At 38.5% G+C, this 16,149-nt stretch overlaps 1 long non-coding RNA gene across 1 annotated transcript in view; it reads right to left on the minus strand.

The window, feature by feature from the left end:
- LOC132710334 (uncharacterized) overlaps nucleotides 1-14,312 on the minus strand; it is a 112,717-nt gene extending 98,405 nt beyond the window's left edge. The window contains exons 1-2 of the long non-coding RNA XR_015734443.1: nucleotides 14,211-14,312; nucleotides 9,930-10,040 (exon numbers count right to left, since the gene is read on the minus strand). This is a non-coding gene — a long non-coding RNA (uncharacterized LOC132710334). The remainder of the gene's footprint in view (nucleotides 1-9,929; nucleotides 10,041-14,210) is intronic.
- Nucleotides 14,313-16,149: the final 1,837 nt, after the last annotated feature.

Here is a 16,149-nt window from a genome sequence, read left to right on the forward strand (position 1 = left end):
CATTTATGAAGATATTGAAAAATACTGGACCTAAGACAGAACCTTGTGGAATCCCACTGCTTCCTTCCTTCCATGTAGATGTAGAACCATTAAGGACTACTAGTTGAATACAGTTTGTCAACCAGTTACAAATTCATTTAATGGTGATGCTCTCTATCCCACATTTTATTAGTTACCAAAAAGTTGCCAGGAGTTGATGTTGCCAGGAGTTTCAAGAACTTGCCAGGAGTCAAGACTAACTTGGAAGCACGAATCTATAATCATCCAAGTTCTCTCTCTTTTTTTTTTTTTTGTGCTTCTGGGAGACAAAATTGTGTTTTTATTTACTGGTATGTTTATTGTTTATCTTGTGTTGTGTGTCAAAGCAGGTTTCAATTTTGTGGGATACTGATTGTCATAAGGATCTATTCCAAAGAATGCCTGCATGTTTCATATCCATAAATGTGGTTGATGGTGCAGTGGTTAGAATGCACTACTGCAGGCTACTTCTGCTGACTATAATTTGGCCTGTAATTTGGCAGTTCAAATCTCACCAGGCTCAAGGTTGACTCAGCCTTCCAAGTTGGCTAAAATGAGAACTCCGTTTGTTGGGGGGCAATATGCTGATTCTGTAAACCGCTTAGAGAGGGCTGTGAAGCACTGTGAAGCAATATATAAGTTGAAGTGCTATTGCTATTGCTATTATCTTAGATTCTAAACTGTTCCAGTCCTTCAAAAGAAATGCTGTAGAAGATATAGAAGCATGCATAATTCACTGCTTTTTCAAATTGTTAAGCAGGCTCATCTATTTACCGAATCACATAGCTAATTTGGAAAATGTTTCTTGATGTTTTACATGTGTGTACATCAGGAGTGGGTTCTACCCAGCTTTACTACTGGTTCTCTTTGTGTGCATGCTTTGCGTGCAATCGCCTCTTCAGTCGCGTGCTTTGTGCAAGCGTGTTGCAAATCTGCCCAGCTGAGGTGCGGCAATCCGCTCTGCTGCACCTCTCAGCTGGGTGAAAAAAGAAGAAATATAAGGTCGGAATAATGCGGGGGCGGGCAGGAGGGCCCAGCTCCCGAAAAAAGAGAACCGGTTCGGTGACGTAATAGAGTCACTGTTACCGGCTCAGCCGAACCGGGCCAAACCAGGAGCAACCCACCACTGGTGTACATCAGTGGTGGGTTTCAAATTCTCTTACTACCAGTTCTGTGGGTGTGGCTTGGTAGACATGGCGTGGCTTGGTGGGCGTGACTTGGTGGGCGTGGCAAGGGAAGGATACCCCTGCCACGCCCTATAAAATCTCCATTCTGAAGGTTACTGCAAAATTCCCACTTCCTCCTGATCAGCTGGGACTTCGGAGGCAGGGAATAGTTGGGGCCAGGGCCAGTCAGAATTTTTACTACCAGTTCTCTGAACTACTTTCTGCTACTGGTTCTCCAGATCTGGTCAGAACCTGCTGAAACCCACCTCTGGTGTACATCCATTTGCTTCAGATTTCTCATAGCACTTTTGTTAAACCAAGTTTTCTAAAGAAAAAAAATCTGTTGCAGCATAGTAAAAGACTGTATGGCTCTTCATGAAGGAACTACTTCTATTGGACGTTTTCAACAATAATGATAAATCTTGGCCTTAGAAAACTATTGGAAATTTTCTTTTCCCTCTGGATGAAGTCATATTGATCTCTAATGTAAAAGGTTACTGAAAGAATACATAAAATAGTCCAATATTATTGAAAAGATCAAATGGAGCTTGTATGTTTCTGACATATGCAGAGGAAATAATGCATAGAACAAGCAGATTTGTAACAATGCAATGAAATATTGTAATTTAGTACTGTGATTGCACTGAAATAATTATCTCACTGGATTTCTTACCTGAAGGATTGTTCTTAACTAAGAGTGACTTTCCACTGTCAAGCTCTTTACTGCTGTGAAGCCAAATACTGACTGAAAAACAATACAGTATGTACTCAATTTTTCTACTTTAGACAAAAACAAAACAAAATGGCCATGGACTTGAAGAGCAAGAAGGAAACACATCTCTTTCCTCTAAGGTCTGTTTGTATACTTGCTAACACTGAAGGTTACATAACTGTGAATTATATTGTCATTTTCACCATGCTAACAGCTAACACACCCGGAGGGCATGCCACCAAGCCAAATGTTTGACAATATATGTGCCGCTGGGATTTGTATGCTATTTATCCTCTGCAACCTGGTACTGTATTTATCTTTTGATGAGAATTACATTTCCTGTCTACCATCATCTGATCTATCCAAAGGATTGTCTTATTTATCTTCACCTCAAAGAAGTGTCCGTTAAAATCTTGATACCCTATAAGAGAGACAATTCCAAAAGAATATATATCAATGGTTCCTTCAGCTGCCACTTTTCTTCCCCACCCCATAAAAAATAGCTTGATGTAGCAGGACTCCAAGGCATGCATACCACAAAAAATGTGGCCACAATAGTAGAGTATTCTTCTTCTTCTTCTCTTCTATTGCCCTGGAGAAAGGTCCCACTTTAGTTATTAGTTATTTAATAGTTATTAAAAAGAGCAGTTGCCAATATTCATGCCAGATTGCCATGAATCATATGAATCCAAATGAGATTTCTGTATTTCTTTAGGATGAATGGCTTTCTACGCTTTGGGTTTCAGGGCTGCTGAAATGAATGCAAGACCCTAGTAGAAGAGAGGACCCTTATTTAAATGAAATCTGATGCTAACCTCAAATCTGTATAACAACTGCAGTATGAAATTTATTTCTGAATGGGCACTGCGTAGAATATAAAATAAATTATGTTTGTTCTCAAAGAAGATAGGATATTATAGTTCCATGAAAAATATTAGCTTCCTTTTAGATTTTATGGCTGCATATCTTTCACACCAAAAGTGCTCTCAGTGTATGCACTACCTGTACATGAATTGAGGGACAGTTAATACAATGTTTGATCCAGTGACCAATGTACTAATATAAAAAAAAATAATTTCCACCTTTGATTAATTCTGTATCATTTTAAAATTTTCAAATTACAAAATTTCCCTGGAATTGGTGATCAGTTATGTTACTGTGTAGTAATATAGCTCATGCCTATAATGCAAACTGTAACATGTGAGGGCTTTGTGACATGCATTGCTCATTTTAGGACAATTAGTCGGACTAAGAAGACAAAACCAATCAACTTTCCAGGTGATCTAAAACTACTTGTACTAAAATTGCCAATAATAGCAAAATCAGTGCAAATCTGTTTGGGCTGTACCTCCTCCACATGGTTTGTGCATTAGAAAGGTGTCTGGCTGAACCACTTATCCACTTATGAATGCTGTCTGCTTGTTGTGGATTTAATATGTATTTTCCCCCTTGTTGCTTTGGTAGTTGAGTTTGCATATCACCACAGGAAGCAATTACTTTGACCTTGCTATCTTCCCATGAATCCTAGTTTTATCCAATGTTGGTGAAATACTGAAAACTAACTATACATAAGTAAAAACACTTGTAGATCTAGGGGTGTTTTTCTGGAGTCTTTGTGATTTCCTGGAGATTCCTCTTATTCTTGGTGTGATTTTGACAGGATGGTTTCTCTTAGGAAGATTCATTGTCATCCCAAATCTTCTCAATGTCAAGACTATGATTATGGAGCAGTGGAGCCCTGGAGTTTTAAAAATGATTTTTAAACTTTTCCAGATTGATTGACAATAACGTTTTATAGTGTTGTTGTTTTTTTGGAAACATATTGAGAGCTGGCCATGGCATGCTTCTAGAATCGATAGGGTTCAGAACTTTCCTTTGATAGTAGGAATTGAGATTTGTATTGTACTGGGCCAAATAATCTAATAATTACTTATACATTTGGACATAATTATTCTTTTAAATTGAATTGGTTGAACTAAGGGTGTTTTCCTCAAATTAGGTATGTGAAATGGTGCAGAGATGAGGTAGTCCACCACAAAGAAATTCCTATCAGGTCAGGTTCCTATAGAGCTAAGTGAGTAACTGCTCACCAGTTATAAGAAACATTTGGTTGTACTTACTGTAGCTAAAAGTTGTTCAATGAGTAAGTGAATTTAAGAAGGCAATCACTTTTTCACACCAGCATGCTACATGTTAGATGACTATGTTTATGACCTATATAAAGCAAGCAACAAACTATACTGTGATTTGTTCACTCAGTCATGCTAGACCTCTTCCAGTAGAACCCATTGAAGCTCAGATAACCCAGAGTGGGAAAGATACAAAAGCCTCTGAAAGCAGATAAAAACTTTTTCATCAATTTCTTAAGTATTTCATATTTGTTGCTGAATGCTTTTCCTTTTCAAGCATCTAGGTGTTAGGTTTCATTGAAGTTCCTATGTAGTAAGTGACTGTCATGCTGTGATTTTCTGCTAAGTGATTTCCACGCTGTTATTTCTTACTAAGTGATTCCTCCACCACAGGAACCAAAGAGCCGCCATACAGTCTTATTCCTTTCAAGACTTTACTTTCAGTCAAATAGCTTGTCCTCTGAGAGCAGTTAGTGACTGCTTCACTCTCTTATTCTTGCCATTTCCGTTGCCTTGTCTGTCAGCCTTGTCCATGCAGCTGCAGAGAGATTAGAGATGAACTGCAAACATGCTCCTTGTGGATCATCAAAACTGAGCTTTGTAGAGGTTCCATTTAAACTTGCCTATTAGTCTCTTGCTTCTCTTGAATACCATCTAGTGAGGGTCTTCAGGATGGGCTGCTGAGCTGGTCAGCTGAGTCATGGGATGCAGCCCTTGATGGGTTGCATGATTCCAGGCAGAAGAAAGAGGAGTTCCATGATTTTAATACCCTATTGCAGTGATGGCTAATCGTTTTGCCATCTCGTGCCAGGAAGGGGGAGCGGGGGAAATTCACGTGTGCACGTGCCCACACCCATATTTCTATGCGCCAGGCCCCATGCATGCGTGCACAATCCCCCTTCCCACCCCACTCTGGCATGTGATGGCCTGTAGAGACTCCTAGAGAAGCGCTGGAGGCTGGGGACAGTAAAAAACATCACTTCCTGTCCAACCGGAAGTTGGGAAATGGGCCATTTTGGGCCTTCAGAGAGCCTCTGAGTGGGTGGGGAAGGCTGTTTTCATCTTCCCCAGATTCATAGAGAGGATCTGGAGCCAGGTGAGAAATAAACACGGGCCTTCACCACCACCCCCAGGCCCTCTGTAGGCAGGAAACAGCCTGTTTCCCTACTTCTGGTAGGCCCAAAAATCATCTGGTTGGCACATGCATGCACGCCAGAGCTGAGCTGGCATGACAGGAGACATGGCTCTGTGTGCTACCTATGGCACGCGTGCCATCAGTTCGCTATCACGGCCCTATTGCAATATAAGAAAATAGGGAAGTCAACCATTATGTTAATAGCTTCAGGGTTCTGATTAACTCAAGACCAATTCAGTATAACACTCCAAATATTTCCCAACTTGTAGTATGTCCATTCTGAGAATAATGAGTTTTGATAGGCTTGTCATTTAAGGTGCCAGAATTTTGCATGCCTCTGCTAAGTGTTTCTTTTGCAATATACTCTTAAATCTTTTCATACTTTAGGACACTGAGAAAATGCACTATGTTGGGAAGTGTGATAGCTTTTCACTTATTATCCTGATCACATATTTGCAGTACTGCAAAGAATGTAATGTATTTTATATGATCAGATTTATTGCCAGTGAGCTTATTTCTCCATAAATTAACTGCTGAATCTATGCTATCTGTAAAACAGGGTGAGAACTAAAACTGGTCAATGGAGCAATCCTTATGATGCCTTGGCTGCCCATGGCTGCCTACTCCTATAGTACAGGAATGCTATAAGGTTGATAATGGCATACTGCCTCTGTGGGTAGGATCAGGAGTTTTGCTGTTTTCTCATTTTTTAATACAGGATTAGAAAGTTTATTTTTTTTAAAAAAATGTAATTCAGACATTATACAGGTAATCTTCGATTTATGACCACAATAGACTCCAAAATTTCCATAGTTAAACGAGATATTTGTGAAGTGAACTTTGCCCCATTTTATAACCTTTCTCATCACAGTTGTTAAGGGAATCAACTGCAGGTGTTAAGTTAGTAACACAGATGTTAAGTGAATCTTGCTTCCCCATTGACTTTCCTTGTCAGAAGGTCCCAAAAGGTGACCACATGACCCAGGACACCGCAACCATCATAAAAACATGGGTCAGTTGCCAAGTGTCTGAATTTTGATCACATGACTATGGGGATGAGCAGCTGAAGACAACTGCTATGCTTTGGTGGCAAAGAGATCCTTACTACCAAGTCCCACACAACTGGATAAGATCGAAGAAGGAAGAATTACACAGATTCAAGTACGATTTCTTTCACATTAGTCTGGGGTAAATATAGAATCTTGAAACTATAAGAGGAATTTCCACCTTCATTAAGAGTGAATTAATTAAGGTGAATGTTCCTTCAATTCTTTGAAATGCTTTTCCCAGATTTCTCCCCAGAAGGCTTGGCCATTTACAAAATAAAGCTGTTGCATGACCCTCTCTTTCACACTTGATTGTTTATCCCTACTTTCCCTTTAATTCCATTCCCAGTCTTCCAACAATATCTCACGCTTACAATAAGCTTACCCAACTTTTTTTTTTTTTTTTTTAGAATTCCTATCCAATTAATGGTCCTCACACAGCTTATAGAACAATAGGGTTGGAAATGACCCTGAAGGCCTTCTAGTCCAAGCCCCTGCCCATGGCAAGAGATCCTATACAATTCCGGACTTTCTTTGGGCTTTGATGGGATAGATATGTGGGATCATAGAAAGAAGAAAAGAATAACAGAACAGAATAATAAAGTTGGAAGGGATCCTGGAGGTCTTCCAGTCCAACCCCTCCCTGCTCAAACAGGAGACCCTATACCACTTCAGATAAATGGCTGTCCAATCTCTTCTTTAAAACCTCCAGTGATGGAGCACTCACAAATTCTGGAGGCAAACTGTTCCACTGGTTAATTGTTTCACTGTCAGGAAATTCTTCCTTAGTTTTAGACTGGATCTTTCCTTGATTAATTTGCTTCTTTTCCTGCCTTCAGGTGCTTTGGAGACCTCCATCTTCTTTGTGGCAGCCCTTGAAATATTGGACTGTTGCTATCATGTCACTCCTAATCCAGTGGTGAGTTTCAAAAACTTTCACTACTGGTTCGGTGGGCGTGGCTAGGTGGGGGCAACTTGACATCACTCACACTCACGCCCACTCAGTCACATGAGCCCCCACCTAGCCACGCCCACAAGAAAAGGTAGGAAAATTTTTGGAATTTCCACCTATCTACCCCCACCCTCCCTTCGCCAGTTGCCCCTGTTTCCCCTCCTTTAGCGGCCCCAGCCCTAGCCCTACTTCCTCCCCCACCACTGCCTCTTTGTTTGGGCTGTTTACCTTCTGCGGCAGCTGATCTAGAGTCCAGAAGGCAAGCTGACCAGAGTTTTCGGCAGCCCCCAGCCAGCCGCCGCTGCTGGAAAGTGGCTCTCAAAGAGCCGGCAGCTGGCCACAGGCTGCCAAAAAGTACTGGAGGTTGCAGAAAAAGCCGCTGCCGTTGCCTCCATGTTCTTCGCACATGCGCATCCCATTGGACTTTGGGATGCGTGTGCGTGAAGAACATGGTGGTGACGAACATGGCAGGTGGGGTGAGCGATCGGTGACCAGGGGACCACTTCGAGGGCGTGGCCAGTACTGCTTTGGCGACCTTGGCCAAATTTCCACCAACAATTCGTGTGAACCAGTGCAAACTGGCTGAAAACCACCTCTGTCCGAATCCTTCTTTTCACTAGACTAGACATACTCAATTCCTGTAATTGTTCTTCATATGTTTTAGTCTCCAGACTCCTAATAATATTTGTTGCTCTTCTCTATACTCTTTCTAGAGTCTCAACTTCATTTTTATATTGTAGTTACCAAAACTAGATGCAGAATTCCAGGTATGGTCTTACCAAGGCATTATAAAGTGGTACTAACACTTAACATGGTCTTGAGTCTATCCCTCTGTTAATGCTGCCTAGGACTGCATAGGCTTTTTTGGTGGCTGCAGTACACTGCTGCTCATATTTAAGGGTTGTCCTTTAGGACTCCCTCTTGCAGTTACTGCTGTTGAGCCAGATTCCACCTATTCTATATCTGACCATTTAGTTTTTCTTGCCAAATTTCTGTAAAATCTTACTTTTCTTACCATTGAATTTTGTTTTGTTAGATAGGGCTCAGAAACTTAAAATGCTCCAAGAGGCTCCATGTAGAGGGGGATTTGGTCTACCGAAATAGTAATTTTACTACCAGGCGGCTAATTTAACTTGGATCAGACACTGGATGCTTTTAAATAGGAAGAGGACTCTTACATTGGAGGGTTATGATTTGTGTCAAGGTTGGCACCATTTTCTATGGAGGGAGAGAGACAAGAAATGTGGACAGTTTAAGAGACACTACCTTCGGAGAATATTATTAGAATCTTGGGAAAGAGTTAGGAACAGGCATTATTCAATAATTCTGTTTGGTTTGCCCCATTAGAGGCAGTAACACATGCGACACTATATAAATAAGGAAATACCATTGACTTACCAGGATTTGCTTGACCCTCAAGGGGAATTGAAGACCCGAGAGGAGCTTACAAAACAGGGCAAGAAGGTAGATTGGTGGGCGTATGCCTAAATACAATCGAGAGTCAGAAGGGACCAAAGAAAGGAGGGGATATATAGGTCACTACAGGAGTTAGATAAAATCTTATTAGGAATTGAAAAGAAATTACTTTCAAGGTGCTACCAGTTTTTAGTATCATGATGGATTGGTGAGGAGGTGATTAAGGACACTATGATTGCCTGGGGGAAGAACCTCGGATTTTCTCCAAATCTGGATAAATGGGATGAGATATGGAATAGGAATATGAAACTTACTTTGTCAACCCCCTACAAGGAAAATATTTATAAAATGGTCTATCGTTGGCATATCCCCCCGGCAAGAATCGCAAGAATGTTCCCGGGAGTTTCTCCGGCATGCTGGAAGTGTGGGAATGGTTGAGGGACGTACTACCACCAATGGTGGACGTGCCCCAAAGCAGGCAAATATTGGTCCAAGGTTCGGAACTGGATGGTGAAAATTACAGGATATAATATAGAGCTGAAACCAGAGATTTTTTTATTAGGAATGAAACCGGACAAAATAACTAAAGAAAAATGGTATTTGATCCTACACTTCACTACTGCAGCTAGGATACTATACGCGCAAGAATGGAAAAACGAATTAATACCCACAGAAAATAAATTGATTTGGAAAATTACAGACTGCGCAGAGGCAGACCGGTTAACGAAATTACTTAGGAACCAAAAGATTCTGATTATTACAAATGTTGGGATTTATGGTATAATTGGGTGAAAGAAAAAAGAGGGAAATGAAATGGATTGTATTAGTGGTATAGGCGCAGATTTGTGTACGTTAGTTGCAATAATCTTGTATGTATATATGTAAAGTATTGTATTTTTAAAAATGAAAATAAACTTTATTAAAAAAAAAAGATAGGGCTCAGTGTTCAAGTTTTGTTAGATAGGGCGCAGTATTGAGATATTATTATCTCAATAATATTGAGATTATTCTGGATCTTGAGCTAGGATCTCATATAATTCTAGGTCATATAGTTCTAAGACCTCATATAGTTAACTTCAGATTAACAAAAAATGATCCATTCCAAGTGTGATCAATGTCAGGACAGCAGAAAAGCATATCCCTCTCTCTTTCTTCTACCAATTAGAAGAAACAAAGGAAGAACTACAAATCACCTACAAATCACCTACAAAATTCAAAGCACAATTATTTTTGTGCCTTTAAAAAATAAAAAAAAATTAATATTTTCCCAATATGTTTTGGTTCTAAAGTGACTATGGAGATAGAAATGGAACAGAACCAATCCACTTGCTTTATTACCACCACAATGTGCTTACCTCTGTCTGAAAAAGTGTACACTCCTCTATGTGTACAACAGCTGACTATGTTTATGTTTCACTGGCACCTCAAGATGTCAAGATCCTCTGGGCAATGAGAGACATTTATTCCTAAAATGTGGAACAGAACAGAGTAAATACCATGATAATCTCTTAGCAATTTTCTGTTATTTAGAGACATTTAAACAAGTCAGCAAAATCTACCATGTCTGGAGAAAAAATGCAGAGTGTAGAAAAATCTCCTGTTTCAAGTTGGATGATTAGCAAACAAGCCTGAGGTTTCAATTACTTTTTCCTATCCTGCATAATGTATGGAGATATATTCATTCTTGAGAAGGCCTAACTTAAATGCAAAAATTATGTTATTGTGGCTCCAGGAACGTAAGAGTCCTACAAAGAAATTGCACACCTTGTGACAGACTTTTACCACTCAAATGACGCAACAGAATGATTGCAGATCAATACTAGAGAACCAAAGTGATGCTTCTACCACGTAGCTCAGTATTGATAACTCTTGGTTTGGCAAATTTTTGTCAAATTGTAATTGTCAAATTTTCATTGGAGCGATTCTGTTGACTCACTTAATGTCTCTAAATAACAGGAAATTGCTAAGAAATGGTCATGGCATTTACTCTCTCCTATATCATATCTTATCAAATTTTGCCAAAATTCTTCGTCTATCCAGTCTGGTCACTGGATTGTTCAGGACAGAATGGTTTATTCATAAATTCAGGGTTAACATAGAGCCTTGTTTATGTTCAAAAGAAAGAATAAAGTATATGATATTAAATATATTAAAAACGGAAAAGTGATAGCAAAGCAAAATTAAAGTTTATAAATTTTATTTTTATAAACTAATTTTATTATGAATAGGCATGAATAACATATTCATTACTGTATATAATATACATTATATAGATTAATGATTTATGATGTGACTCAACCATTGCTGTGATGACATAATTCTAATGTAGAGAGGCTTTATTTTTGCCACAGAAATAGTTGCATTGTACTATCCTGAAGATTGAAACTATATGATCCAGATTTGATGCAGCCAGCCATGCAGTAAGGATAATGTGTGTTCTATATGATTTTTTAATTTTTAAAAATGTGCATGGCTTTTATTTAAGCATGGATTCTTGAAATTAAAATTATATCAGGTTTCCAAGTGATGAAATTATGGATCCTACCTTTTCGATTCTTGTGCAGTTTGTTGATCTTTGGCTAATCAGTAGGGATGGAAAATTATCAAATCAGAATCCCAGATTCAATTCTGGAAAAGGCATTTACAGACACTATACAATGTATAGAATCTTTTAATCATATGTCAGTTAACAATCATGGCAATAGCAAAACACCAAAATAAAATTAATATCATCACCTTTTTTGGTCATCCATGCATATTCACATCAACACTTATCATTTGTTGCACTTGGCATTTATTCTTAGATATATACAATTTTATTTTATTTTAGCATAATATTCTTTCTGCTTACTCTGTATGTTTTCTACTTCTATCCAGTAACTGGACATTTGTTTTTAAATTCAGGTCTATAAAGTTCATAAACAACTGATTGTTTTCTTTCAGTCTGTTTCTGAAATGTCTATAATTAATTTAACTTTTGTGAAAGTTAAAATTATTTTCTTATAGGATTTCTGTGTCTTGGCCTGTTGAATTATAGATAGCTGAAGCTAGAGTCTCTTTTATTGTATGCCTGCCAAGATCTGAATATGCAAACTTTACTGGGAGAACAGAAGCAACTACTTGCAAATCTACTATATTATTCCATGAAGACATTAAAGAGAAATGCAGGTCTCCCAGAGACGATATGGGATAACTACTTCAGATGTTAGATTTTTGTAGTTAGGATTGTTGGGTTGGTTCCATTTATTCATCTTCCTTTCTTCCTGTCAAGCTATCTGCCCAGCTAGCCATAAAGGAAACTTTAATGTATACATAGAATTACGTAACTGTGGAGTTCAAAGGAGCCATAAAGATAATACTTTTGCAATGTTCAGGAAAAACAAATAAGTGAGACATAATCCATGCTTCCTATCTTCTTATTAAAACCCCAAAACTTCCATTGGGGAAATTGTTCCACAGTTGTACAATTTTTACTGTCAGAAAGTTTCTTATATTTAAATTGAATGTATATAGCTGCAACAGATAGCTCTTGTTTCTAGCCCTTATTTCTCTGACCATGAGAAACATTTATTAATCGTTTTCTTTTTATATACCTTGAACATGAGTACTATGCTTCCCCTCGGATTTCTACTCCAAACTGAACAAGTACTCTCTACTAGTATCACAAATATTGTCAAATCATTGCATTATCTTTGATTTTATTTTCTAAACTCTTTTTGATGAATCCATATCCTGGAAATATGGCATCCAGAATCAATCAATAGTCTGGATGTGGTCTCACCAGTAACAAATAAAGAAAAATAATGACACACTCTCAAAATTCCAGATGTGTCTTTAAAAAGATTACAGATATATATTTTGAAATATGTCTTAATTTCAAGGATGCTTCATATTCAAATAACTTTAAAGAACTTAGGAAAAAATGAAGTAGCTGACGCCAATGGCAAAAGACAAGAGACTTCTAATAAAGGCACTAAATAGGCAGTGATTGCACCTTTCTCAAGAAGATGAAACTGGCAGATAAAATATTTATTACTGCAAATTTATCTGAAATAATTCAAGGAAAAAAACCCCATCTATTGACATACAAAGGTCCATTCGGTTTGCACGATGCAGTTCTAAAACTGAAGACAATGTTCTTGAGATAGATTTGGAAACTTTTAAACGGAACAAGCAAGATTTTTGCCTTGCTGGAAAAAGTTATTATAAATATAGATTGTACAACTTTGTTTTATTACTGCCATACTTGCATGGGATTTCTAATCACTGCATGCCATTTCTTTTTAAAGTAGCAATCTATTGTAAGTAATTGGCTTTTTAAAATTAATTAAACTGTTTCCCGGTAGAATCCACAGAAAACATTCTACCTGGAAAACAGTTTTAATAGAAGCAAAGTTAACTTAATTAATGTGTTTTTTATAAGAAAACAAACACAACACTCCAGTTATGCCTGTAAAAACTTGTTTATGGTTTGCTACTAGACCTGTGTTAATTAAGGCTGACTAGATTCAAATTAGAAATTCAAAGTCCAGAGGCCAACATTTGATTCAAATGTGTGGTTTCCTAGCTTTCCATTTTATTTGAAGCTGTCTTGAGATTTGATTTTTTAAAAAACTGTCTATAGGCTATAATGCACAAGTATCAAGCTGCCTGAAATTCTTCATTTTTCAGAACAATGGAATGAAATAAGAGGGATAGTGAATTCTCTAGAAGATATTCAGTTTGTTAATTTTTGAAGTGCTCTCTTTAATCTGGAAGTACAACATTCTAACAACCTCAGAAGCAATAGAAAGGTAGACCTAGGTGAAGTGGCATAGATTTTCTTCAACAAAGAACATGGTCTATGACAGTGGTAGGTTGCTATTGGTTCGTCCCAGATCAGGCGAACTGGTAGTGGCAGTGATGGGAGGCTCCGCCCACCCGCCTGGACGCTTCTGTGTGCGCACGTGCACGAGAGAAGCGGTAGCAGACTAAATTGAAACCCATCTTATTCATCACAGCAAAACAATTTAATGGTCTGGAATTGCTTTGGGATTAGTGTTACAAAAAAGCCCGTCAAGCTGCCTGAGAGGTGTTCTGAAGCAAACTAGAGTAAAGCTAGTAAACACCGTTATTTTGCTTTGCTATTAAACATGAAACAACCATAATGTTTCATGGAGCAGATGTAGGGAGTGCTTCACTTGAAGTTTGTTGAAGCAAAGAACCTACTTAAAGCTTTGCATAGATCTGCAGAAAAGCCCCTGAATTTGTGATCCACCCTGAGTATTTACAAAGAACACCGAAACACTTCATTTGATTTGCTGCTTCCAAGGAAGTTCTAACTTTGATTCAGAAATCAAAGCCTTACATGACCTTATTTGATATGAATCAATTTGCAGCCTGGAGATTAGAAGTGTTACACATGGGAAATGAATCTGGAAGTCTAAAGAACCATTATATTGCGAAACACTGAGGTGAAGTACTATGTACCAAAATAAATCCAAGCCCCACAAACTGTGCCTATCATATATCAGAACATGCAATGAAGTTCTGGATAGAAAAGTAAAGTAGAGTTTGGCATAGTTCCCATTATCCCCACCCCAGGCTATTCATACAACATTCAGCATCAGAATTAAAGTACCTCTTTTAGTACTGACCTTTCTGCATCTTCTGGATAGACAGGTGAAGGATACACTGAAGCTGTGGAGGTCTTGAAAACTAACTTCAAGTGAGTTTACCAAGTTTAATTAATCAGTGCACAGGCACAGGAAGACCTGTCGGAAAAGACCCATTAGAAAATAGTGTGATTGAGGCTAACTGACCTTAATTAGTTAAAGTGTATATTCCTGAGATAAACATTACCTATAAGATCCTTGTACCTGCACTTAGCATCACTATACTGTATTGGAAGTGGCAGTTCCAATGGCGAGGAGTGGAGGGCAAATATCTTTGGAGACTTTTATTTTCAAATCTTTATTGTCAGTGGGCAACATATGTACAATGAGATTGGTTGAACTCTCTCAGTGCACTCCCCCCAAACACAATACAACTCACAGTGAAGAAACTAAATCCCTAACCCAATAAATCATATAACAAAACACCCAGTCCTATTGCACCAGTGTGAACATGTTACACATTGCGCCGGCCCTGCAGTCCATGATACTACGTAGTTATAATGTTATTTCTCATTCAGGAGTATGACAGCCCATGGATAAAAACTGTTCTTCAGCCTGTTTGTGTGGCTGGCTATACTTCTACCTTGTGTGAATGCCCCAATCTTTTTTCGTTTTATGTGAAAAACTAGGGAAGGTTATCTACAGTAAAGAATGGGATCACTATAATTAATATGATGATGATATTCAATAATACAGGTCATCCCTGGAACAACAGCAACAAACATTGCAGTACAAGTAATGATTCACTTCTGAATATTGTCAGGGTCTAGATGGGAGGAACAGGCTTTGACCTAGATTTTGGCCCCAGCAGTGGTGGGTTGCCCCGGTTCAGACCAGTTCTATAGAACTGCTAGTAAAACCAGAGGGAGGCTCTGCCCACCGACTCCGACGTCATCAGAACACTTCTGTGCATGCGCAGAAGCTTCTGCGCATGCTCAGAAGAGCATATGCGAGTGAAATGAGTGTCCACACGCGGTCCTATTACAAACCAGTAGTAAAGGTAAGTAGAACCCACCCCTGGGCCCCAGAATCTAGCAATTCCAGGAAATTATCACCTTTGATACTCCCTGTCTCTGACTCTCTCTCTCTCCGTCCCCCCCCTCTCTGTCCCTCCTTTTACAACACATTAAAAGTGCAAAACATGAGAAGAAAAATAAGGGGGAAAAGATAAGATTTAGAAAAAAAGAAAAAATGAAAAAACAAAACATAGAATTTTGAATTCCATTCTTCTCTCTGTAAAGTAATTACCATCTTATTCTTTCCTGTCCCTCTTTAAACTTTTTAATTCCCAAATCCATAAATCATCAGTTGTTTTTTCTTCTTTCAGCAAAAATACATTTAAGACTTCCAATCTTTAAAAAAAAAAAAGTCTTAATCCCTGACCAAACTGATCAGCTTTGCCATTTCCACAAACTCTTGTCAGTTTTATAATCCAATCATCTACTGTGGGTATTTCATTCTTCTTCCTCCATCTTAGTGGAATCAATAATCTTGCAGTGGTTACCGTATACAATGGAACTCAACATATAACAAAGCCAGGCAAAAGGGCAAACAACATAGCCTTTCCCCCCACTCCCTTCCCTCCTTTAGAACATTCACTCTGGCGCTTAGCAAGTAGAGAATTGATGGAGAGGAAGGGATTAAAAAAGAGTAAGCAGGCATACATTCCTCTCCCAAAGGTGGGTTTGTTACGACTAAAGGGGAAATATAAGCATACTTTTTATTTAGTTTGTTATTTTTATGTATTAGAGGTAAAGTATTTTCTTTGTTTATATTAGTAGAATGTGGGAATGTGAGAAATTTTGGGATGATTCACCTAACACCTCAGCTATTGGGTGTCAGTCTGCTTCCAGGTCCAATTCAAGGCATTGGTTATCACCTTTAAAGCCCCTCATGACTTAGGTTAACTGAGGAACCATCT

Source organism: Pantherophis guttatus, chromosome 5, assembly GCF_059756535.1.
Source record: "Pantherophis guttatus breed Tessera chromosome 5, ASM5975653v1, whole genome shotgun sequence".
Classification (NCBI taxonomy): domain Eukaryota; kingdom Metazoa; phylum Chordata; class Lepidosauria; order Squamata; family Colubridae; genus Pantherophis; species Pantherophis guttatus.